This window comes from Engystomops pustulosus, chromosome 1, assembly GCF_040894005.1.
Source record: "Engystomops pustulosus chromosome 1, aEngPut4.maternal, whole genome shotgun sequence".
Classification (NCBI taxonomy): Eukaryota; Metazoa; Chordata; class Amphibia; order Anura; family Leptodactylidae; genus Engystomops; species Engystomops pustulosus.
In genome coordinates, this window is record NC_092411.1 from 205,669,904 (window position 1) to 205,695,073 (window position 25,170).

Sequence of the window (25,170 nt, forward strand, 5' to 3'; positions counted from 1 at the left end):
CTTTAGCCAGGAAATACCTGTTTTTAATGTTATTTGCCATGAATTGATTCGGGTCAAATCAAATTTTTTCAGGAAAATTCGTTGAACACGGCGAATAGAATTTTTGAAAAAATTTGCCCATCTCTAGATATAGTAAATAATGAGTTTCTCCCAGGACATATGCCACCTAGCCATTATTTCCTTTTTTATTACCTATTACCGCTTCATAGCCTAAAAACCAATCTGTCATCTCCTGTCATTATGATCTGCTGATCAATCACCTCGTGGGTAGATGAAACTGACCAATAATTGTGAAGTCACCTAATGAGTTAACGCCCCTCTGTATGGGTATTAAATAAGCCTTGATCTGAATAAACTTTGACCTGCTTTCAGAACCCACTTTGTGTCTCTGTGGCTTCTCCCGAGCTCAACTTCTCTTGAATTTGGCTCCTCTCAATATATTTACCGTTCCACTTGAGGACCACCCTGACATGTCATTTTTATCACACTGGTTCAGCCAGATATTTTAGAGCATTGTGAGGCGAGTCTGCACAGGAACTGTTTAGTGCACAAGTTCTGAGGAAACAGGAGAGAGGATGAAACAGTTTTATAGCCTATAAATCCAGATCACAGAGGGGCTAGGGTAGCTCTTCATGCTCATTAGCATAATTTTAAAAGTTGCTTTAAGAAGGAAAGAGGCTATTGATAACAAAGTATAGGTAGATTACCACAGTAACATTGCCTGAATCTATGAATAAGTTTATCAAACGAATTGATTTAAATAAACTATTTTTATGCGTTCTGTAGCTGCCTTTATCTAGGTAAATAGCGGCCTTGCCTTTACCCAGTGACTACTTATTGTATACATTTTTATTCTGCTCTCAACCTGTTTGAAAAAAAAAATTACCTCCTGGGTCTTTGCATGTAAATGATTAGGTAGATTTTACCAAAGACAAAGTTTTTCATCCTGTAATGGCCCAAGATGGTAAGATTCCCCAACTATTATATATGTAAGATTAGCCAGGGATTTTTTTTCCATAAATATTCCAGTTAGGAATACCCTTTGAAGTTAAGCCATAGTATCCTGAGTGCATATCTACTTGTATTGCAAACTAGTAGAAAAGTCACTGGGCCTCTCTAAGTGAATTGTATACATTTTAATCTAAAATTAGACCCTAATTGATGGTCTAGTGTAAAAACCGAAGAGACATCCAGAAAGTTTGCAATGATAAGGTCATGGTCCAGTAATCTGGAATTAATTATGAAGAACAAGAATAAATCTGCCCGTAAAATAACTGAGTTTGTTGCTGTCAGATTAGGCAAGCAGGACAATAAGTGGTGGAAACTATAACTGTGGAGATAAGTGAGTTGCTTTTAAAGTCATATAGCAGAAAGCAGGCAGCACTTCAATAGCATGGGTGCTATACTACAGAGGATTTCTGGATTAATTATTGGGATAGCACCCAGAACATCACCTGCTATCCTGCTGTTTTTTTTCAAATTTTAGTGGTGTGTTACATTATCTAAATAGAACCCTCTATCCTTCTCATTTGAGAAATGCTGCACCTAATTTAAAGGTTATTATATGCAGTCAATAAAAAGATGTTTATATTGCTGCAATGCACAATATTATGTAGTGATGAATTAAAGGTTTTGATATATTGCTTCTACCTAAGCAGACCATGTGGTGTATGTTCACCCATAATGGGGCAGATTTATCAAGTGTCTGAAAGATAGAATATTTGTAGTTGCCCTTGGCAACCAATCACAGCTCAGCTTTCATTTTACCAGTGTTCATGAATATTTTAAAGGGGAGCTGTGATTGGTTGCCATGGGCAACTAGAAATTTTCTGACTTTCAGACACTTGATAAATCTGCCCCAAAGTTTATAGTAATTGTGTATTTACTATAACAGTTATGGATATTTTAATTGCTATATTTAATATACTTTTATACTTTCTTGAAGGAGAAAACAAGCTAAATAGGGGTATATAGGAGTAGAATTATGCTAAAATGTAACTTTTATTTAGTACACATAAAACCGCACCAAAGTAACATGTGCTATTGGTATGATGTAAGGAAAAAAAAGACAAAACAATTTAAACCTTATTGAGTGCCGTATCCTCACAGGTCTCAGTGTGAATTTGGCCCGAATGATCCTTTTGGCGTCAGAATCACGGTAAGAGTGTTATTGTTTCTGATATTGACGTCCAAATTCACACCGAGACCTGTGAGGATACGGCACTCAATAAGGTTTAAATTGTTTTGTCTTTTTTTTCCTTACATCATACCAATAGCACATGTTACTTTGGTGCGGTTTTATGTGTACTAAATAAAAGCTACATTTTAGCATAATTCTACTCCTATATACCCCTATTTAGCTTGTTTTCTGTACTGTAAGTTACGGGAGGAACTTTAAACTTATCCATTTGGTTGCTATTTTTGTTATTGAATTTTTGACCACGTTATGGCTGGCTTCCTTTCAGCAGGCATCGACAGACAGCAATGGCTCTCAGAAGTGAAAGATGTTTTTTCTGAGAAAGATCTTATACAGAAAAAATACACTCCCTCTTTCCAGACAGCTTTTAGAGATCTCACCAGGATCTACAAGGACCACTGTACATCCTGGTGGGAGGTACAAAGCCTGGAAAATTATATCAAAAATAATATTGTCCCCAGGGGCCTACGGAATACATTAACCCCAGGTAATCGATTGAGAAGCTTAACCCTCACTAAAAAGTGGGAAAAGGAAGCGACATCAAGCTTGCTTAGGTTTATGAATATCCTCCTAGAAGAGGAGAAATTAAATCTTGACAAGCAGGAGAAAAAATTACAGGATCAAATTGAGTTAGTCAAGAAATTTGAAACAGAGTCAGAATTTGGGAGTAAAGAAACAACCCTCAAAAACACAGTAGAGAAATACCAGTACTTTTTGAAGGAGAGAAAGCACCGACAATTTGTCAGGGACCTCCAAGATTTCAAGGAGAATAGAGCCTATAGTGTCCTGAGCTTACGATCACAACCTCGGGTCACAGACACAGAGGTCTCGTCTACAGAGGGCGAAATCTCAGATAGTGAAGGACCACAGAAGGATCGAAGGGGGAGGAGTACTAAAAGGGGCACTTCTAGGGGAGGTAGGGGGGCAGGCAGGGGTTCTTCAGCCCGTTTTTTAGAAAACCCATACCCCCTCAGGAACCGCAGTCAAGCGCCCAATGCAAGCGCTCCCCCCAAATAATTAATCTGTCACAAAAAGAACTAAGTGGGTTCGATCCGGCGGTCTTGTCAAAGGGTTTGTCATTTGTCCCGACGTCAGATTACGATCTCTTCACATGGGCCAAGGATGTAAATTTGTTTGCACGAAAGGTTAGTTGGCAAAAGTTTTTTAGAAAAAGAATGGAGAAGTCGAGTAGAGAACTTGGGGTTCCCCCTGATATGGTGGATGATGTGAGATTATTGGCCAGTCTTGAACATTCAAACCCTAGACCAGAGAGACATGGTCCCTTCACCAATTTAAAAAATCGTAGTACCAGGATGCCCCCCCAAGGGGACATTTCATGCATCAATGTTTTTGTTGACAGGGTATGTTCAGATCTTAAAAAGATCCGACCGACTAACACTACATATAACTGTTCCAAGGAGGAAATCGCAGCACTCTGTAAACTAGAAAAGGATGCCACTATTACGATTAAACCGTCCGACAAAGGCGGAAATATTGTCATAATGGACACTTCAAAATATGCACAAATATGTAGGGACCTACTGAGTGACAGATTAACATATGAAGTGTTAACATCAAACCCCACAGACGAATACATGTCAGAACTGGGTAGCATTCTCATATGGGCCAAGTCTCTTAAGATAATCAGTGATGACGAACTTGACTTTATGACCACAACCACCCCAGTGATGCCGACTTTTTACTGTCTCCCCAAACTCCATAAGGGAGTAACTCCCCTAAAAGGAAGACCGATAGTGTCTGGAGTGAACTCTCTTTGTCAGAACGTTGGTATCTATACACAGTACTTCGACCATTCGTCCATGCCCTACCTTCGTATTTGAGAGATACGGCAGATCTTCTACGACATCTGGAGGGTCTGACCATCGAACCTAACACTCTTTTAGGTAGTATCGACGTGGGGGCACTATACACATCCATCCCTCACAATAAGGGCCTGGAGGCGGTGGAATATTTCCTCTCAACAAGGGGCATACAATATCAGGCACATAGCAAACTGGTCCAGGATCTCCTACAGTTCACTCTCACTAGAAACATTTTTCTTTTTGACGGCCAAATATACCACCAGCTCAGGGGCACGGCAATGGGGAGCCCGTGTGCTCCCTCCTATGCCAATTTGCTCCTGGGCTGGTGGGAGGCCACGTGTGTTTTTGGGGAGAATCCACCTCCGGGGATTGAACATGTGGAAATGTTCTTTCGGTACATAGATGATATATTCATCTTATGGAAAGGTGACTCTTCCGAATTCGTGAAGTTTGTGGAAGTACTGAACATCAATCACATAGGATTACGTTTCACGTCTGAGATTCACACTGACAGACTCCCCTTCCTGGACATTCTGATTAACAAATCTGCGGACGGTACCATACATTCATCAGTTTACCGTAAGCCCACTTCGACCAATTCCCTGCTTAGATGGGATAGTCACCATCCCTATTCTCTACGCAAGGGAATCCCAAAGGGTCAATATCTGCGGATACGTAGAAACTGTAGTTCCCAAAGTGAGTTCCAGCGACAGGCAGGAGATCTAAGGAACAGGTTTCTTGAACGGGGGTACCCAGATAAGATCCTAAGGGAAGCCTACCGTAGTAGCCTTGGTAAAAGCCGCACTGATCTCCTACAAAATATTCCTAAGACTAAAAAAGAAGGGGATAACATCTTGAGAATCATAGCCACTTTTGACAATGGCTCAATGGAGGCTAGAAAGGTCCTTGAGAAACACTGGCCCATTTTGACACTAGACAAGGACATCAAGGATATCGTTGGTACCAGGCCTAATATCACCTTTCGTAAAACTAGGTCTACTAAGGATCGACTGGTGAATAGTCACTTTGTAGCACCGAAACCAAGGGGTACTTGGCTGGAGAGGCAGGTTGTGGGAAATTTCAGATGTGGTGGCTGTATTGCATGTCCATACATGCAAACAGGCAAAACCTTTACCAGCAATGTTACAGGTAAAACCTATGACATCCGCAAATACATAAACTGTAAGAGTACTGGCGTGATTTACAAGGTAACCTGTAAATGTGGTTTAGAATACATAGGAAAAACCTACAGGGAATTACGCAGGAGAGTGGGGGAACACCTGGGTGACATCTCACACTGGAGAGATAAACCACTTGCGAACCATGTATGGACGTATCACTTCGGCGATGCAACGGCCTTACGTTTCATGGGGATTGATAGTGTCCCATACCCAAAAAGAGGGGGCAATTGGGACAAACTTATCCTCCAAAGAGAGGCCAGATGGATTTTCACTCTAGACACCATCGACCCCAAGGGCTTAAATGACCAAATTGTATTTTCCCCATTTTTATAATACTTTGTATAACACAATTTATACCTTTTGAGATCCCGGCTTGATACTTATCTAGACTACAAGGTTGTTGTGATGGTTCATTATACTTTTTCTGGATCTGGTTCCCCTCTGACATGTTGTATATCATACTCCGTCCTCCGGCATTGACCTAGACCCATATGATTATACATACCTTATTCCCTGAGGCTCACATAGATATATCTTAGGTGGCCTCCTTGTTCATTTATATAACTACTTGTTATCTAACAGTGTTTCTCAATGTTAACTCCCTCCCAATGTTCTCCTCGCTTTCTTTTGTCTTCCTTCTATTTTTGCTCCTTGCCCTTTTACTCTGATCACTATCAGAGCTTGTTCACATTGTGTTTACATTTTTGTTGATATTTTGTTTACACCCTCCTTTTTGTCTTTACCTGCTGTCTGTTCTAGCCACCATGACGCATAGTGGTAATCACGCCCAGTAAGGGGATGGGCTATTTAGCGTTGCTATGTCAGCGCGACAAATAAACTCACACGCCATATCTGGCGCACACGCAGCACCGATCCATGAGCTGCCCCCTGCTGTTCACTTGGCGGTCTTTCCGCCTCTCAGCCGGGGTGAGTTTACACTGCGGTCCGCATGATCCTTTGTGCGGCCCGCTGTGTGACCAATAGCGAGCCGAGGTTTTTTTTTTTTTTTTTCTCCTGCGCACCCAATAGGATTGTCGCCTGGGCGGGGCTTAGAGTTTAAAAGGCTGGCAACCCTCTCAGTATGGTGCAAGTTCCTGTGCCAGCTGCACACAACAGGTTCCTAAGTTCACCACTGGGACTAGGGATAAGCAGCTTCTATTAATGTCTTCGGGGCAGCAGCTTACAGCGAGCCCGTTCATGTTTTCCTATGCATGCCACTTGCGACCGCAACTAAAGCCGAGCATCTGGCAGGTTGCTTTATTTATCTACAAATCCCTCTGAAGAGTCTATTTTGACGAAACGCGTCAGGGTACACAGTGTTTTTTAGGGGGCATGCTTTGACTTTACAGGGTCAGTTGTGGACTGTCCTTGTAAGGGCAGGAGTCAATTGGGGTACTATAGGGACAGATGTCCACTTGTCACCCCTAACCTCCGGCCCGAATGATCCTTTTGGCATCAGAATCACGGTAAGAGTGTTATTGTTTCTGATATTGACGTCCAAATTCACACCGAGATCTGTGAGGATACGGCACTCAATAAGGTTTAAATTGTTTTGTCTTTTTTTTCCTTACATCATACCAATAGCACATGTTACTTTGGTGCGGTTTTATGTGTACTAAATAAAAGTTACATTTTAGCATAATTCTACTCCTATATACCCCTATTTAGCTTGTTTTCTGTACTGTAAGTTACGGGAGGAACTTTAAACTTATCCATTTGGTTGCTACTTTCTTGAAGGAAAACAAACAAAAAACAAACTACATATACACCCCCGCTCCTCTACATTCCGATGCTCGGAGCATGGGAGCGGGAGGTGGCGAGGGTGTGCATAATTAGCAGCAATCTTGTCAAACTGTAGTCACATGGCCAGGAGTGGGTAGTGGTCTCTAGGAGCTCACTACTTTGCCTGTCCTTAAACCTGACTGCTCACATTCCCATTATTGCTCCTTACTATACCCAGACACTGTCCCTTTAAAATGGCTACACAGGCCCTAATACACCAATACCCATACTTTTAGGACAGGGAAAGTGGTGAGCTCCCATTGACAACCACCTGCTCCTGGGTGACTACACGTCTAGTCTTTGTACGATCATTCCACATTTTCTATTTGAGCTCCGGTAGTTTCTGAACATACAGATTGTTTTTTAGGGGTATGTATGAGATGTTTATGTCTAATTTTTGATCTTATTCAGTAAAAGTTAAGTATTAATTGGTCATACAGTGCTTATAGTTGAATATTGGTTCTCGGTAGTCTCATTTCCTCTAAGTATACTTAGAGACTGTTTTTGGATATATTTAATAACTTTTTCATACTGCAGTCTACGGAGCTGTGGGTGGTATCATTTTTTGAGATGAAATGTCCTTTTAAATGCTACCATTTTGAGAACTGCACATCATTTTCATAACTTTTTATTGTTTTTTTATTTGTTTCGAAATGGTGAAAAAGTGGAATATTTGGGAGCTATTTTCTGTTACAGGTTAAATGCCTGGAATAACCGTTATTCTATATTTATAGATCGGACATTTGATTTGAATTTTTTTTTTAAATGTAATTTTTCTTTACTATTTTTTTGACCCACTAGCTTACTTTAACCCTAGTCTGGTTGATCATACCATATATTGCCATACTAAAGATTGGCACTATATGTGGATGCAAGCAGCGATCGCGGGTGTTTGCTGAAATATGCAGCAAACACTCACTGTGTATGGAGAGAGCTCAGCCCGTGTATATATACATTGTTTAAAGGAAATGTACCATCAAAATCAAGCATGAAAAAACAGAGATGCATGATCATAGATCCAGGCACAGTGACTGAGGTAATCTTCTTATATTTGTTATCCATGGCCTCCTTCTTGATAAAATCAAATTTATGGTAGGGAACCTAATGGGCTCTTTGGGATGTAATCAAAGCCCCTCCATGCTACAGCTTCACATGTCTCTAGCAGACTGTAATACACAATGCCTAATGACAGCTATCAGAGCCTGTAGTAGACTCCTAGCTGTCATTGCAACTGATCAGTAGTCTACAATGATGTCACAGGTCGGTGCCAATTCATATTCCAAGATGAAGATGACCATGTGCAGTGCTGTTATGTGCCCTGATCGAGTTATCTGCCTCAATCGGTTACAAGACTGACCACGGCAGCTGGTTGTGAAAGGGTTAGACAGAACTATAAGGTACCAATGTAGTACCATCTGGAAACAATTTTAACCATGCTGCGCCAATTTTAATCTATAGATGTGCAAAACTTTCATTGGAGACTGATAGCTTGCTGCAATATCACATCATCCAATTTAAAAAGCTTTTTAAAAGCAATTTATAGACTACAGTTAGACACTATAACACTATATTTACAACATTGTGGCTCATTTACTTACCCGGTCCTGTAGCGATCCCGCGGCGCGTTCTCCGCCGAGGATTCGGGTGCTGCCGGGATTCACTAAGGTCGTGCACCCGATATCCAGTAGGTGTCGCTGCTGCGCCAAGGTCCGCTGGAGTTCACCTGCTTCTTCTCGGTGCATGCAAGTGCTTGATTTTGCGACACATTTCAGTTTTTAAATTCTGCGGTTTTTACGAATCTGTCGGGTTGTCTGACGACCACGCCCCCTCGATTTCTGTCACGTGAAAGCCAGTGCGATTGCGTCGAAATCCAATCGCGTGCACCAAAATCCCGGCAGAATTTGGTGCAAAATGGAAAAATTCGGGAAACCGGGCGGAAATGCGGCCACGGAGCCCTTAGTAAATGAGCCCCATTAAGTGTCAAGTTAAAGTTTGCATCTTCCTTTAGTACACATTTCTGTACTACTGTAGTTCTAAGTCTATTGTCCTCACATTCAATTAAAATGCATATTGGTTTATTATTATGCATGTCCCTCTTTCTCAGAGGTGATGTCCATCTAATCAGATAACAGAAGGGTAATACAGCCAGATACTCTCAAGGTCCGGGGCCACTATAGAAAGAATTATATACAGCCCGGCAGATTTACTATAGGCTAGAACACAGGTGGAAGCTATATTAAAAGGCTCTTTCAGTTCAGACCCTTTCTTAAGGTCTGAACTGGTATATCTCCATGCCTAACCACCAGTGGGGCAGTCTTAATAAAACACCTGCCTCAACACATTGAAAGGAATTCATTATGTGAGAGGGGTACAGAGCACATTATACTATTTGAGTGCCTTAACTGAGGCACTATTACTTTATAAAGCATAAATTGATTGGTAAAAGAGCTTTTCCTCACTTTATTGCATTATTATTCTACTTTTCAGAAGTCATCATTGAGCCATCTACTTTTCTTGCATATAACCCCTCTGTTATTATTGTCAACTTCTGTTTCTATGAAATAATATTATATCCAGTTTACTGGACTTCAGGCAGGAGGTTCTTACGCACTAGAAATTTGCTGAGTTACTGTCTATGGGGCTGCAGGGCGCAATGCTTATTTCCAGGAGTGCAATAAAGAATGAATGAAGCAGAAGGACACTTTGTCCCTTATTCTGTGAATTGGGCAACTGAAGCAAATATACAAAAAATATCTTTAAAAATATTCCTTATTCGTGTAACAGCAACAAGTACTTCGAGTTAAAACACACGGGAAATGACAATGCATTTCAGCTACAAAGCCTAAGTCATGATCTTATAAAACATAAAGAAAACAGAAAGAAGCCTTCTTCCTGATTGGGCAGTTCATCACCTGTGTCATCATCATGTCATCATCATGTCTGTGTCATTGACTGACTACTAGTGTTGTAGGTAGTATCATTGGCCGGGGGTAGCATTTACAATTTTCGCCTCAGGCAGCAAAAAGGCTAGAATCGGTTCTGGCCCTCTCCTTTTTAAAATGTGACACTTGAAACAACTCACTTAAAGTACATTTTTGTGTATTTGGGACTCCACACCTCCCCTTTTTACTGCCCTAATACACTTTTCACATTCCAATATTATGCACTTACCAAACACTCATATACATACTAAACACTTGTCTTAGAGCCAATGAAGTACATAATCAATGACCGTAAGCAAAAACATAGTTTGGTGGTAACAAGGAAACTAAATTATGGCAATAATCAGAAAATAAGGCTGTGCCTGTGCCTGCAATATTGTCAGGGACAAGAGACACTTAAATTATTTTTAGCTGGACTAAATTAACGGAGCTTCGATAAACATAAGATCAAAATGAAACCATTAATCTTAGTCATGCAAAAATGTATTCCGACTCAATATTGCAAAATGTTAAGTTGAAGTAAATTTGTTGGTTTGCACGGGTGCTCGGCTTTTCCTTGCAGAAAGCAGTACAAAACAAATATTGTCAGTTCATTAAAGATTGCCTTTTAAGATCTTGCTATGTTCACAGCAAGAGAGGAAACACTCCAATGAAAGCACTACTCAAAATAAAAACATCATCAAATGTGATTTCCTTTACTGTATCTCGAGTGTCTGTCAGACTTCATCTACATTTTAAGTGGTGTCTCACTATTTCTCAGAAATGATAAAAGCTATTTTACCACTATGTATATCTGAAGTATGGTACTTTACAGAATAGATATTCAGTCTGCTCAACACAGACTGCTTACAGATAGCAACAAACGTCATAAGACATAAACATCATAACGATATCAACTAGTTTAATAGACTTAGGATGCCTCATATAATGCCATAATGATAAATTAAAGTCATAGAAACATCAAAGATATTGCATCGTTTAAAAGTCCCTTCTAGGGCAATAGTATATATTAAGGGACTTTGAAGCACCATCGTATCTCAACTTATATCAAATGTCCAGTCTATAGTGGACTCTCTTTATGGTAGACTGTTCCAACTACTTAACATCCATAAATACGAGGGCGGATCAATAAGTATCGTGTTTGATGACAGAGGGCATTCCTGAGGGAAGTTGGTGTTATCATCGTGTGCTGCCATCTATCAAATGACAGCAAAACAAATTGCAGACTGATTGATTGGTTAGTTTGGATTTGGCAGCCATTTGAGTAAGACGTGTTTCGTGATTTTCGCTAAGATGGAAAAAGCAGTATCGTTCGGTAATTCGCTTTTTGTTTTGGGAATGGAAAAAATTTGAGGAGATAAAAACAAAGTTGGATGCTGTTTATGGGGACACTTCCCGATCTATGTCCACAGGTAGATTAGATATTGGTTCAACGAATTTAAACGTGTGTGAACATCCATTTTTGATGAGGAGCGACCAGGACACCCAGGAGATGAGGTTACCAAGGAAATCATTCAAAAAGTCCACAACATGATACTCGCTGATCGATGAACGAAAGTGCGCAAAGTAGCAGAGGCCATAGGTGTGTCGACCAGAATGGCAATCAATATTTTACATGATAAATTGGCGATGAAAAAATTGTTGGCCTGATGGGTGCCGCGATTGCTCACGGTGGACAACAAGCGGAAGCGGCTGTTAACTTCGAAGCAGTGTTTGGAGCAATTTAGGCGAGATCCGAAGGAGTTTTTGCATTGAGTTGTCACCGTTGTTGAAACCTGGATTCATCATTACATACCAGAAACTAAGCAACAATGGATTTCTCCCGCTGAATGTGCTCTAAAGAAGGCAAAGACGGTCCCATCAACCTGAAAGATCATTGCGACAATTTTTTGGGATGCAAACAGCATCATCCTCATTGTTTTTTTTTAGAAAAAGGAAAAAAAGATCACTGGACAATACTACAATGAGTTATTGGACCCCTTTGACAAAAAAAGTGAAGGAGACACGTCCACATTTGGCGAAAAACAAGTTGCTGTTTCAACACAATAATGCACCAGCACATCCATCCGCAGTTGTCACCGCCAAACTGCATGAATTGCGTTATGAATTGCTGACGCTCTCCCGTATTCACCCGACCTGCTCCCTGCCACATTTTTTCTTGTTCCCTAACATGAAGAAATGGCTTGCAGGAAAAAAATTTAGCTCAAATGAGGAAGTCGACGCCGAGACAAAGGCATATTTTGGAGATTTCGATAAATCCTATTTTTTGGAGGGGTTGAAAAAATGGTAGGAACATTGGGCGAAGTGTATCTTTCTAACAGAGGACTATGTTGAAAAATTAAAAAAAATTTTTAAAAAAATGGAGTCTTCATTTCTAACAAGGGTACTGCAAATGCAAGAAAGTTCCACAACAAAAAAATAACTCCAATGGTACACTTATAGTTATAATGCTTCTACTGGTAACAGACTAGAGTGCATTACTGTTATGAAAGGACTGCTGCCTGCCTTGGTCTGCTTTAACCTGTATGCTGCACATTTCTACAACATAAAGTCTACAAATCCATCTGATGAGTTCCATACTCCTTCTCATCTGTACCAAATCCTTTTACTGTTTTCTTCTTCACACCTTGTGGACCTTCATAGGACTGCTGTGTGTTTTATCATGTTAGCTGCTCAGTGTCCCCAATCCACATTAGCACATGCATAACTTACTCCAATCAATGCCCATAACCACATGTGGTTCAACAGCTTACTAGGTCTGAAAATCACAAATACAAGTATGATGGTTTTCTTTAACTTGACCATAGGGGTTTTTGAATCTCTAAATAGAGGAGGATGTTTTTCTGATAAAAGGACTGTTTCAGTGTGCAATGTACAGTACATAACCCTGAAAATCATAGCTTCAAGCTACTTCCTCATTAGCACCTATTAAACCACTGAAATAGGGTGAGATAATGGACATAGATTGGTTTGAGTGAAACATGGGCTGGTGAGGTCTTGGGACGCCAAGTAGCTAGAATGATAAAACAGTCAGCATTGCGGTGAATAGAGTTCTATGAAGGGATACTTGACAATCATTTCATGGGCATTTGATGACTAAAATAAATACAATAAAAAAAACATATCCACTGGCTTTTTATATACTGTACACGTTGCTCAGTAATCAAGTAAGCAAGAAGTTAAATACAAACAGTGAGCCCTAAAGCTAGACCCCCAGCTATCCCTACTGATTTGCTGATCTTTCTGACTAAAGACAGTTTGTGACCATTGGATGACATTTTCTTCCTGCATCAAAGGGAAAAAGGAGATAACGGAAGAGATAAAACCTCACCAATATTGGTCATATAAAAATGGGTCGAGATCCATACAATCCTCTTATGAGATATCACTGAGTTCCTGTCGCAGATAGGGATTGGAACAGCCCACTGACACCCTGAATCATCAGGCTAACAGGAGAGGAATGTGAGTGGAGGATGCATCTATCCATTGCAGCTAGCTTAACCATCTGCAGCCCAGGAATATTTAAGCAGGAGACAGACAGATGTGGTGAAAATCAAATATGATAGTAAGGAGTACAAAAAAAATATACAGAATATAAATAAAGAGGGCACAAAGTTATAACTCTGTGACCATCAAGGACATGGTCATATGCACATATTTATACCGCATGTCATTTAGAAAAATGTAAACAAAATAGATTTAAAAATTTACATAGGCACTGTCACTTAAAGAGCAACTTAATGTTTTTTTCCACAAATAAATAGCTCTTTTTTTTTGGTTTTCAAAGAGCTTTATTGTAATAAAACTTTACACATACAATGTCTTTCAATAAATCAGCAATTTTACAACATCGTGTCAGATCGTATTCTAGGAGAAGTTTTCTATCGAAAAGACAATAGATCATGCAAGGGGGGAAAGAAATCAGCCCTCAACACCCAAGTATCTTGGTCAGTTTGCAAAATAGTAACAGGAGGGCTTCGAAGGGGTTAGGGTGGAAGGAGTGGTGGGGAAGGGAAGGGAGTTTAGGAAAAGAAAAACAATAAGTTTCTAGCCTTATCAACTAATTGAGGACTTTAAGGTAAGTAGCTTCATATGAATAGAAAGTAATGCACAGTTAACTATTTGAGCATCCGATAATGTATCTGACTGGGTCAGAGTAGGTCCAGGTGGTCCACATCTCCAACTTCTTTTTTAGAAAAAGATGTCTATTTTGAGTCACCTGCAATCATTCCATTACATAACGCATCTGGTTTTGTTAAAGGTCAGGTTGTCGGTTACAAATCAATAGCTCTTGAGATGTAGAACAAACTTGCCTATTATCTTTGTTACATCACAGAGGAGGAGTTCATGTAACTGCTCTCTGTGTATGTAGCACAGCTGGATGTGTTCAGGACCCTGGACAGAGAATAGCGAGTTACATAATCTCACCCGTTGCCTCCATCTCAGTCCTTGATTCTACAGAACTTTCTCTGTCCCTCTCAGCACCTCCTGCTGCTTCCCTTCCCCAACTTGTCTGTGCAGGAAAGCTATTAACCCTTAGTGCTCACACAGCACAGGCTATACACATCATGTTCATATTTTACTTTCTACCACTTATGACATGTTCCATGCTCCATGTGATGGAAGCTGCCAGGCTAGTCACCATATGCATCCTCTACATACATGTTGCAGTCTTCAGTAGATTTAATTGTGGAAAACTAAATGGATTTAATGCTGAATTAATTTGAGAGAAAACACAAGGCATCATGGGATATGTGGGCAGCTTGAATTGGCTTCAGCTTGAGGGCATAGAAAGATAGACATTAGTCTGCACCCACTTCACCTCTTGTAGGAAAGATTTTTATCAAGCACTTTAAGAACAGAAAATGCCTAACTTTGGAAAGAAAAATACTTAATTCTGTTTGTTTTTAAAGGCGGAATCACATATATTAATTAGGAAAAATCACTATAATTTTACAATTTATTGCTAAATTAGCAGGTCACATTTATACTCCCAAATAAATACAGTTTAAGAAATGTATTATACACACAATTGGAGGCTGCATTAAGTCAGACACTAAAGTGTGAACAGAGCTAATGTCTATAAGTATATAATGTATATAAGGACTATTGCCTTGCACATTATATATTATAACTTCTGTTTTTACTTTGCGATCATATTGCATTTTATTATAGGTATTAACACCATTTTATAAGAGAAAAGTAAATTGCAATGGCTAAATGTAAATCCCCTTGTATGTGGTAAATAAAATGTTATGCTCTTGGGAGTGCAATTAAAAAAGCTTCTTATGTATGACAGAATGCAGACTAAGTACAAAATAACAGTCAGGAGGGCATCTTCTGCTGCACTTTATGAGCAAAGGATGGCACAGAAACCTGAATTGGCCCAGATGTTACACTGAGCTTATGTTTTTAGTGATGGTCACCTTGTTAAGGTAAGCTTTCTCTACTTTTATTAATTAGAAAAGGAAAAACACTTTTACTAAATGATCCCTCCTTAGCATTTTAAAGATGGGACCAACATTGGCATTTCAGGTACTTTGGTTTTATTAAAGTATTAACCTTGAATATTCAAGTATTAACCTTTGATTGCTGCTCTAATGTTATAATTTACTATATGAAATACTTTTTAAGTTTCTTTATTAATATCACACAACTCATTTAGTTGGGTTGAAATTTCTTTGGCAATTTCATACCACTATTAGAATACTCATTAGCTAAAATTGTACATATAAGAAGAACAGGTTTAAGTTTTTCCTTAAAGCGCAACTGCAAAGTTACTGACAAAGTGAGTTAGAGCACAGCAGGGGAGAGACTTTGATGACAATTTGAACTATAAATGTATCTTGCTGCTGGCTTCTTCCTATCCTGATATACAGCCTGTTATATTTATTATTCATTTTTATAAATCATATTCAACTATTCCTGAAGTAGGTGGGACTTCCTGTTTGTGACATCAGCTGAGGGCATTCATATGAATCAGGACAGCATGTTTGTAATTGGATGACCCGAAGCATGTGATGACATCACTCAAGGTCCTCTTTTCTTGCACTACTGCTCCTAACAAGCCTCCTCTAGTCCTATAAAGTTTCTCATGGTTACCAGAAAGCATGGCAAATGGAGAGCAACCAGGGGGGCAAGGTAAAGTCTCTGCTAGCAGCTAAACAACTGCAGATAGCTAATAAGAGTCAATTAGCTTATTTTTGCTTAGTGCAGAGTTAGTGCAGAGTTAATATTGTACAGTTATTCCCACAAAAAATGTAACATCTTTCGGGTACATATTTTCATATATTGTGAAGGGGATCTTCTTGGCATTTTCCATATTTGTGTATTTTCTGCTCCCTTCTGGTCCTCTATAGTGATGAGCAGAAAACATTTCAGTTTGTGACCCAGACTTTAGCACTAACTGAAGTCAGCGGATTACCTAATTTTAACACCCAAAATAGCTGTAAAATGGGGTAGTAAGAGCTAGATGGCTAAAAAAATGAAGGGAATAATTTAAAATAAATATTTTAAATAACATAACATGAAAAAAAGAAAGAAAAAATCTTTCAAAAAATCAATTAAAAAATGCTGTTAATGTCAGTATGCTAGAAGACGGTATGGGTAATGATGAATGGATCCAAACAGCACTATTCGTAGGAGAGAAGGTAGCTAGAATGACAATTTGGGGCAGCAAAAATATTATAAATAATTGGCCTTTTCAAGGCAGTGTCAAGTACTGCATGTGCATTCCCAGAAGGGAGAGGCTACAAGAAGATAAGGCATTGGTCAATTTCAAAGAGTGCCTCAAATCCCTCCACAGTCACTAATGCTCTATGACAACTCTCCTAGCCGGGAATATATGTGCCATCTACCTGCCCCAGTTGCGGACATAGCGTTCCCAATTGCATGAGCAATGAGGATATGGACAGCAGACCATCGCAAACATCTACCATGATGATAATGAAACCAAATAGTTGGCTTTCTGAATGAAGTTTGACAAGGAAGCCATCAGTGAGTGCTTGGTGGAAGAAGATCTAAGGGGTTATGACGATGTCCTAGACCCAACATGGCTCAGAGGCAACCAGGTGAAGATGAAATAGGTCACAAATATACATCAGGCAGCATATAGCCATGAATTATCCTGCTATTGCCCACTGTACCCAGGCCAGCCCAGAGGATCTCTCTGGCATGGCATTTTTTAAGCAATGTGCATTAGACATAACATATGTCATCTGCACACTGTGTTGCCAATCCCTGCACTGAACAACAATATGAGCATCCCTGCCTTGTAACAACTGGTTGTGGACAAAATAAGGTGTGCACTGATGCCATTAGTAAGGTGCACATTACAACTGTCACATGGACTAAAAAGCATGAGCAGGGATGTAATATATTGGTAACTGCCCACTGGTCTAATGTAGGGGCTGCTAGGCTCTAGGCAGAAATTGCTGTAACACATATATATCCACAGTGTCGGACTGGCCCAGCGGAGGACCGGAGAATCCTCCGGTGGGCCCTGATACTGGTGTGGGCCCCCCTGGGAGAGAAACTTTTTTTCATTAAAAGATAAAAAAAAAAAAAATCGGCACCGAAGGACGCCCCCCCCCCCCGCGGGATGGGGGCGGGGTTCCGGGGGGTGGTCGGGTGATAGGGGTGGGCTGCGGGGACCAGGCACAGGGCGCATCTTCACTTTCCCCGCAGTACACTGTACAATGTACAATGGTAAAGGACCTTTGATGAGGTCATTACCATGTGACGGGGAGGAGCTACTCAGCATGTCCTCGGATAGAGCTGCCCTGGGGTATGTGAAGTTATGCTGCACCTGTATGTAATATAGGGGTGCAAGTGGGAATGTGGGGGTGCAGTGTAATATACATGTAATGTAGGGGTGCAAGGGGGGAATGTTGGGGTGCAGTGTAATATACATGTAATGTAGGGGTGCAAGGGGGGATGTGGGGGTGCAGTGTAATATACATGTAATGTAGGGGTGCAAGGGGGGATGTGGGGGTGCAGTGTAATATACATGTAATGTAGGGGTGCAAGGGGGGATGTGGGGGTGCAGTGTAATCTGCATGTAATGTAGGAGTGAAAGGGGGAAATGTGGGGGTGCAGTGTAACCTGCATGTAATGTAGGGGTGAAAGGGGGCAGTGTAATGCACCCCTACATTACATGCATATTACACTGCACCCCCACATTCCCCCTTGCACCCCTTCATTACATGCATATTACACTGCACCCCCACATTTCCCCTTGTACCCCTACATTACATGCATATTACACTGCACCCCCACATCCCCCTTGCCCCCCTACATTACATGCAAGGGGGGATGTGAGGGTGCAGTGTAATATACATGTAATGAAGGGGTGCAAGGGGGATGTGGGGGTGCAGTGTAATCTGCATGTAATGTGGGGGTGCAGTGTAACCTGCATGTAATGTAGGGGTGAAAGGGGGAATGTGGGGTGCATTGTAACCTGCATGTAATGTAGGGGTGAAAGGGGGAATGTGGGAGTGCAGGGTGTCATCTGCATGTAATGTAGGGGTGCAAGAGGGAATGTGGGGGTGCAGGGTGTCATCTGCATGTAATGTAGGGGTGCAAGAGGGAATGTGGGGGTGCAGTGTAATCTGTGTGTAATGTAGGGGTGCAAGGGGGAAATGTGGATGTATGTAATGTAGGAGTACAGTGTGACATGGATGTAATGTGGGGTGCAGGGTGACATGGATGTAATGTGGGGTGCAGGGTGACATGGATGTAATGTGGGGTGCAGGGTGACATGGATGTAATGTGGGGTGCAGTGTGACATGGATGTAATATGGGGAGCAGGGTGACATGGATGTAATGTGGGATGAGGGGGGGACATGGGTGTAATGTGGGGGTGCAGGGTGAGATGGATGTAATGTGGGGTGCAGGGTGACATGGATGTAATGTGGGGTGCAGGGTGACATGGATGTAATGTGGGATGAGGGGGGGACATGGGTGTAATGTGAGGTGCAGTGTGACATGGATGTAATGTGGGGTGCAGGGTGACATGGATGTAATGTGGGGTGCAGGGTGACATGGATGTAATGTGGGATGAGGGGGGGACATGGATGTAATGTGGGGGTGCAGGGTGACATGGATGTAATTTTTTGCAGGGTGACATGGATGTAATGTGGGGGTGCAGGGTGACATGGATGTAATGTGGGGTGCAGGGTGACATGGATGTAATGTGGGGTGCAGGGTGACATGGATGTAATGTGGGGTGCAGGGTGACATGGATGTAATGTGGGATGAGGGGTGGACATGGATGTAATGTGGGGATGCAGGGTGACATGGATGTAATGTGGGGATGCAGGGTGACATGGATGTAATGTGGGGTGCAGGGTGACATGGATGTAATGTGGGGGTGCAGGGTGACATGGATGTAATGTGGGGTGCAGGGTGACATGGATGTAATGTGGGGTGCAGGGTGACATGGATGTAATGTGGGATGAGGGGTGGACATGGATGTAATGTGGGGATGCAGGGTGACATGGATGTAATGTGGGGTGCAGGGTGACATGGATGTAATGTGGGGTGCAGGGTGACATGGAGGTAATGTGGGGGTGCAGGGTGACATGGGTGTAATGTGGGGTGCAGGGTGACATGGGTGTAATGTGAGGTGCAGGGTGACATGGGTGTAATGTGGGGGTGCAGGGTGACATGGGTGTAATGTGGGGGTGCAGGGTGACATGGATGTAATGTGGGGTGCAGGGTGACATGGATGTAATGTGGGGTGCATGGTGACATGGATGTAATGTGGGGGTGCAGGGTGACATGGGTGTAATGTGGGGTGCAGGGTGACATGGGTGTAATGTGAGGTGCAGGGTGACATGGGTGTAATGTGGGGGTGCAGGGTGACATGGGTGTAATGTGGGGGTGCAGGGTGACATGGGTGTAATGTGGGGGTGCAGGGTGACATGCACCTTCACTACTTGGGGGGGGGCATTGCTCTGCAAGAATTGTAGGTATGTGGGGTCAAGACTATATCCACTATAGGAGAATAATTGTGATCTCTAGGGGAAGAACATAACACTATTACATTTGTCATAAGAAGGTGGGGGAGATGATGAGAAAAGGAGGAACTTAACTTTTTGTGTTTCTTAATCTTTAGAGCAGAGATCTGGCTGCTAGAAGCTGATGTATCCTCCAGATAGAAGGATAGAGAAATTAAAGAGAATTCCTTCAACTATAGACGTCATGTGTGTGAGTTGTTGGATTTACAGTAATTGCTGGTGTTACACAGTATCTCCCCCATCTGATTGTACCCCCCAACCGCCCCGGTCTGTATGTATGTAAAGATACAGCAGTGACATCACCACCACAGCGCCCCCTGTGCAGCCTCTGCCTGCAGCCTGTAAGTGTTACACTGACCACAGCCAGGACCTGCCGCGGCTGCTGGTTGTGATGTCACTGCTGCGCCTCTGTATACATACAACCCGCTGGTAATGGGGGGCACAATTAGTCAGGCTGGGTATAGTTGGCTTAGGGTTAGTGGCCACATTTAGGTTCCTGATGTTTGTGTTCACACATTGCATTAGGAACACCGCACTGCACTGGAATTGCCTTCCTAAATGTAATTCAAGTGCAGAGTGTGAACGCAGTCAGAGGCCGCTTTCTGATGATATGTTTGCCATTGAAATTATTTGGGCAAAATGCATCAAATGCATTGCTCTGCAAGTAGTAACATGTGCTTTGTCTTTTAATGTGACTCATGGCAGCCAATCAGAGCTCAGATTTCGTTTCATAAACTGCTATGGGAAAATGAATGCTGAACTCTGATTGGTTGCCTTGAGCAACTAGAACAGTTCTGCTCTCAGATAAAACTACCCCATTGTGTTTAAGGCTACATTCACACAGCCGTATGGGGGACGTATATACGTCTGATGTTTATATGCCGTATAAACGTCCACCATAGACAGCAAAGGGTGCTATGGAGAGGGGCAGGGTTGTGAAGCGCTCACCCCCTCCTCCTCTCCTGGGCGCTGCCGTTCGCCCGCCATGCTACAGTACGGAGATCATATCGTCGTGTGAATGTAGTTTAAAACTGTAGACCTTTATCTGCTGTTTTTTATACTTCCATTAGTAGTCTGGTAGTCTTACTAGCAAAAAGATAGGGTGGGCCCTAAAAATAATTTCCTCTGGTGGGCCCCAGGTACTCCAGTCCGACCCTGTATATCCACCACCAAGAATTGCAGGAGATCGATCCTTGCCTCCTTCTTCTCCTCCAATTCCTCTTCTTCTGCCTCCTCATGTAGTCAGTGTCTGGATGGCACCACCAGTTTCACCACAGGAGCAGGCTGTGCTTAAGCTCATCTGTCAGAATGTTGTAAATGCTAGCAGTTCTGGCCTTGTAGTTTAGCAGCCTATCAGTAGCTCAATGCAGTTCTTCACAGTGTCCAGAAAAGGATAGTTATCTATGAATTTTTCCAATTTTTAACTACAGTATATACTTGAGTATAAGCTGAAAACTCCCCACTCGGCTTATACTCGGGTATATAAAAAAATAAACTCAGTACTCACCATTCCGAAGGCCTGTGCAGCTCGGCTTCCATCTTCATGTCCATGGCAGGTCTGTGGCAGGTCTGTTGCAGCTCCGTCTGCAGCGCCTCTTCATTCTTCAGACCAGCGCCAGGACCATGACATCTCTGTGCGCACAGCCTGACAGCACAACTGTGATGTCAGTCGCGGACCTACCGCGGACATGAAGATGGAAGCAGAGCTGCCTGGGCTATCGAAATGGTGAGTACTGAGTTTATTTTTTTATGGGCTGGCAGGCTATTTACTACTGTGGGCTGGCTGTATACTACAGAGGACTGGCAGTCTATATACAACAGAGGGCTGGCAGGCTATATATTAAACAGGGCTGGCAGGCTGTATACTACTGGGGGCTGGCTTGCTGTATACTGCTGGTGGCTGGCAGGCTGTATACTACTGGGGGTGGCTGTATACTACAGGGGGGTGGCTGTATACTATGGGAACTGGCTGTATACTACGTGGGGGCTGGCTGGCTATATACTATAGGGGGCTGGCAGACTGTATACTACTGTGGGGTGGCTGTATACTACAGAAGGCTGGCAGCCTATATACAACAGAGGGCTGGCAGGCTATATATTAAACAGGGCTGGCTGGCTGTATACTGCTGGTGGCTGGCAGGCTGTATACTACTGGGGGATGGCTGTATACTACACGGGGCTGGCTGTATACTATGGGAACTGGCTGTATTCTACATGGGGGCTGGCTGGCTATATACTATAGGGGGCTGGCAGGCTGTATACTACTGTGGGGTGGCTGTATACTACTGAGAGCTGGCTGGCTATATACTACAGGGGGCATGCTTGCTATTTACTGGGGAGGCTGTGACCAATGCATTTCCCACCCTCGGCTTATATTCAAGTCAATAGGTTTTTCCAGTTTTTTTGTGTTAAAATTAGGGGTCTCGGCTTATCCTCGGGACAGTTTATACTCGACTAATCACATCAGCCTCCTGTCCCTGCCCAAGTGCCCTGAAAAGTGCAATCATTAGTATTTAAAAAGTCCATGCCTTTCTGACTGGCCCTATGAACTGAAACAACCTCTTCCTTGCTATATCTCCTGTGTGTAATGGCTGACAGAGCCTTTCAAATTTTGATGGACTGGCAAACTATACAGCAACAGTGCTTTTCAAATTTTGATGCAGCTCCAAATTATAATGCAATAGCACCTTTCAGATTTTGGTGGAACAACACACTATACTGATATTGTGCCTTTAATACATTTCTGGATGATGCTGTAAATGCTGATAGATTTAAGTCAGCAGCCCCCTTTCCCTACATAAGTGTTTTGAAAAGGGTAATCGCTGGTATTTGAGAAATCCCTGCCTATCTGAATGACTGTTCCTTTCAGTTTTGATGGAACAGCAAACTATACAGCACCGGCATCTTCTAGATTTTGATGGAGCCGCAAACTATAATGCGACATCGACTTTCAGATTTTGATGGAGCAGCAAACTATACTGATAATGCTGGATCATGCTGGAACTGCAAAGTATAATGTCAAAGTGATTTTCAGATTTTAATGCAACTGCAAACTATCCTGAGAGTGTGCTTTTATTTCAAATTTCCTCCTGCCCCTAATCACACCGCTTCATGTCCATACCTAAAGGCAATTGTTGGCATTTGAGAAGTCCCTGCCTATCTGACTGACCCTATGAACGGCAGCAACCTCTTCCTAGCTCTGTCTACTCTGTGTAATGGCATCTGGACATGTAACTGAGGCCAACCTTTTGCTGTACAGGTCACGTTCCAGGGTAGCACGTCATCATTACAAGTGTCAGATTTCAAATAGTCCATTGTTAAAACAACATTGCTTGGGGTTACCATAGAGGACAGATTTACCTGTAACTCCCCTAGTTTGAGAAAAACAGTCCCCCTCCATGTTTCCCTAATTTAAATCCCAGTTAATCCTGCCTCTTCCTATTCCCCTACCTTTGGGATTATTGTTCAACCAATCTTATTACAGTTGTAAAGCTTATCCTTTTTCAGCTAGCAATCTCTAATAATATTTGCTATTACATAGTTACTTCCCCACCCTGTCCCACTTTGCAGTTTAAAAAAACCCTAAAAAACTTACAAAAATGTACCTTTTTCATTAAACCCCTTCACAAAAATGTTCTAAAAAGTGATCAAAAAAGTTATGTACACCAAAATGGTCAAAAATTGAGGAGAATTTATTTAATCCAGAATAAACAGAATAGCAGTCCAACAAAAATTATTATTTTGCAATGTTTCGGTCTTATAAATTCAGACCTTCATCAGGCATGGATTGCAAGGTATAAGTTGAAATGGAGATGAGATGTGATGCTATGACCGCTGGAGCACAGATGGAAAGGAGGAAAAGCGGGTATTCCCGCTGGAGAGATGAGCGTTTATTCTGGATTAATTAAATAGGTCAAATAGGTCAAATCATCTCTGTCAAACAAATAATATTAAAGTTATGTCTCCCGAAAGGATGGCGATATGTTAACAGAAGAGATTTTCTCTATATTAGTTTTTCTTCAGCAAAATTGTAAAAATATATGAAAAACTTTATAAATGATGTATGACCATAATTGTAGTGATCTTTAGGATAAAGATAACATATTACTTTTATGGGGCAGTGAATGGACTCCCAAAAGATGCAAAAAATACTAAACCAGAATTGACCATATACTTTTCCTCCATAGATTTAAGAGTTAATAAAATCTCATCAATAAGCTAAATACCCACTCAAATGAAGAATTTGTAAAGTGCATCTAATCTTCCAGTTAAAAGCCCTTATATGTCCAAATTGCCAAAAAAATTAAAGATTGTATAGCCTTTACAAAATGACAATGCAAAACTGCTCCGAATGGCGCAGCTTCCCTTCAATGCTGTGGTATGTGCCCATAGGTTTTGGCATTGTCGGGATAAATTGGGTATCAAACTTTGTGGAGCACTTTGGTATTTTATCCACTGAAAATGTGTACATTTAAAAAAAAAAATTCATTTTGCCAAAAGACTTTCAAAATTGCAACTAATTTTGTTTTATCCCTTGTAAAACAATTAAAGTTGTTTTACATATGTTGAGGGATGTAGTTTCCATAATGGGGTCATTTTTTGGGGTTAACTTTTATTAAGGCCTCTCAAAGTGACTTGAAATCTGAGCATGTCCCACAAAAGTATGTTTTTGTTTTTTATTCAAAATGTGAAAAATTGCACTTAAAGTTCTAAGCCTCCTAACATCCTACAAAATTGAAAGGACACATAAAAACCATGTCAACATATAGCAGACATTTGGTAAATGTTAGTACCATGTGTCACAAGAAAATCTCAGAATTGTCTGGATATGTTAAAGCGTTCCAAAGTTATAGCCACATGTTAGATTTGAAAAAATGTGATGTGTCAGGAAGGTGAAAAGTTGCTTTGACTGCAAGGGGTTAAACCTACATAGTTACTTCTGGAACAAAATAAGAAAGCAAATTCTTTCAATATTTTTATACCAACTATATTATAAAGATTCCTGCTATTTTTATCAAAAAGGGTCAGTATGGATTTTTGGGATTTTGATGTAAACCTACAACATTGAAAAAGCACTTTGCACAGGAGGTGAAAATTGTTTTGAAAGTATTATCCCGGTTGGTGGCTATACTGTATGCCTCACTGCATTGTGTGTGGGTAAGTAAATCTGGATGGAGACAATTCGGGCTACGTTGGTTAATCTGTGCACCTGTGTATTTCAAACTT

At 41.5% G+C, this 25,170-nt stretch overlaps 1 protein-coding gene across 1 annotated transcript in view; it reads right to left on the reverse strand.

The window, feature by feature from the left end:
• TACR3 (tachykinin receptor 3) overlaps positions 1–25,170 on the reverse strand; it is a 122,688-nt gene that overhangs the window by 19,937 nt on the left and 77,581 nt on the right. The window lies entirely within an intron of this gene.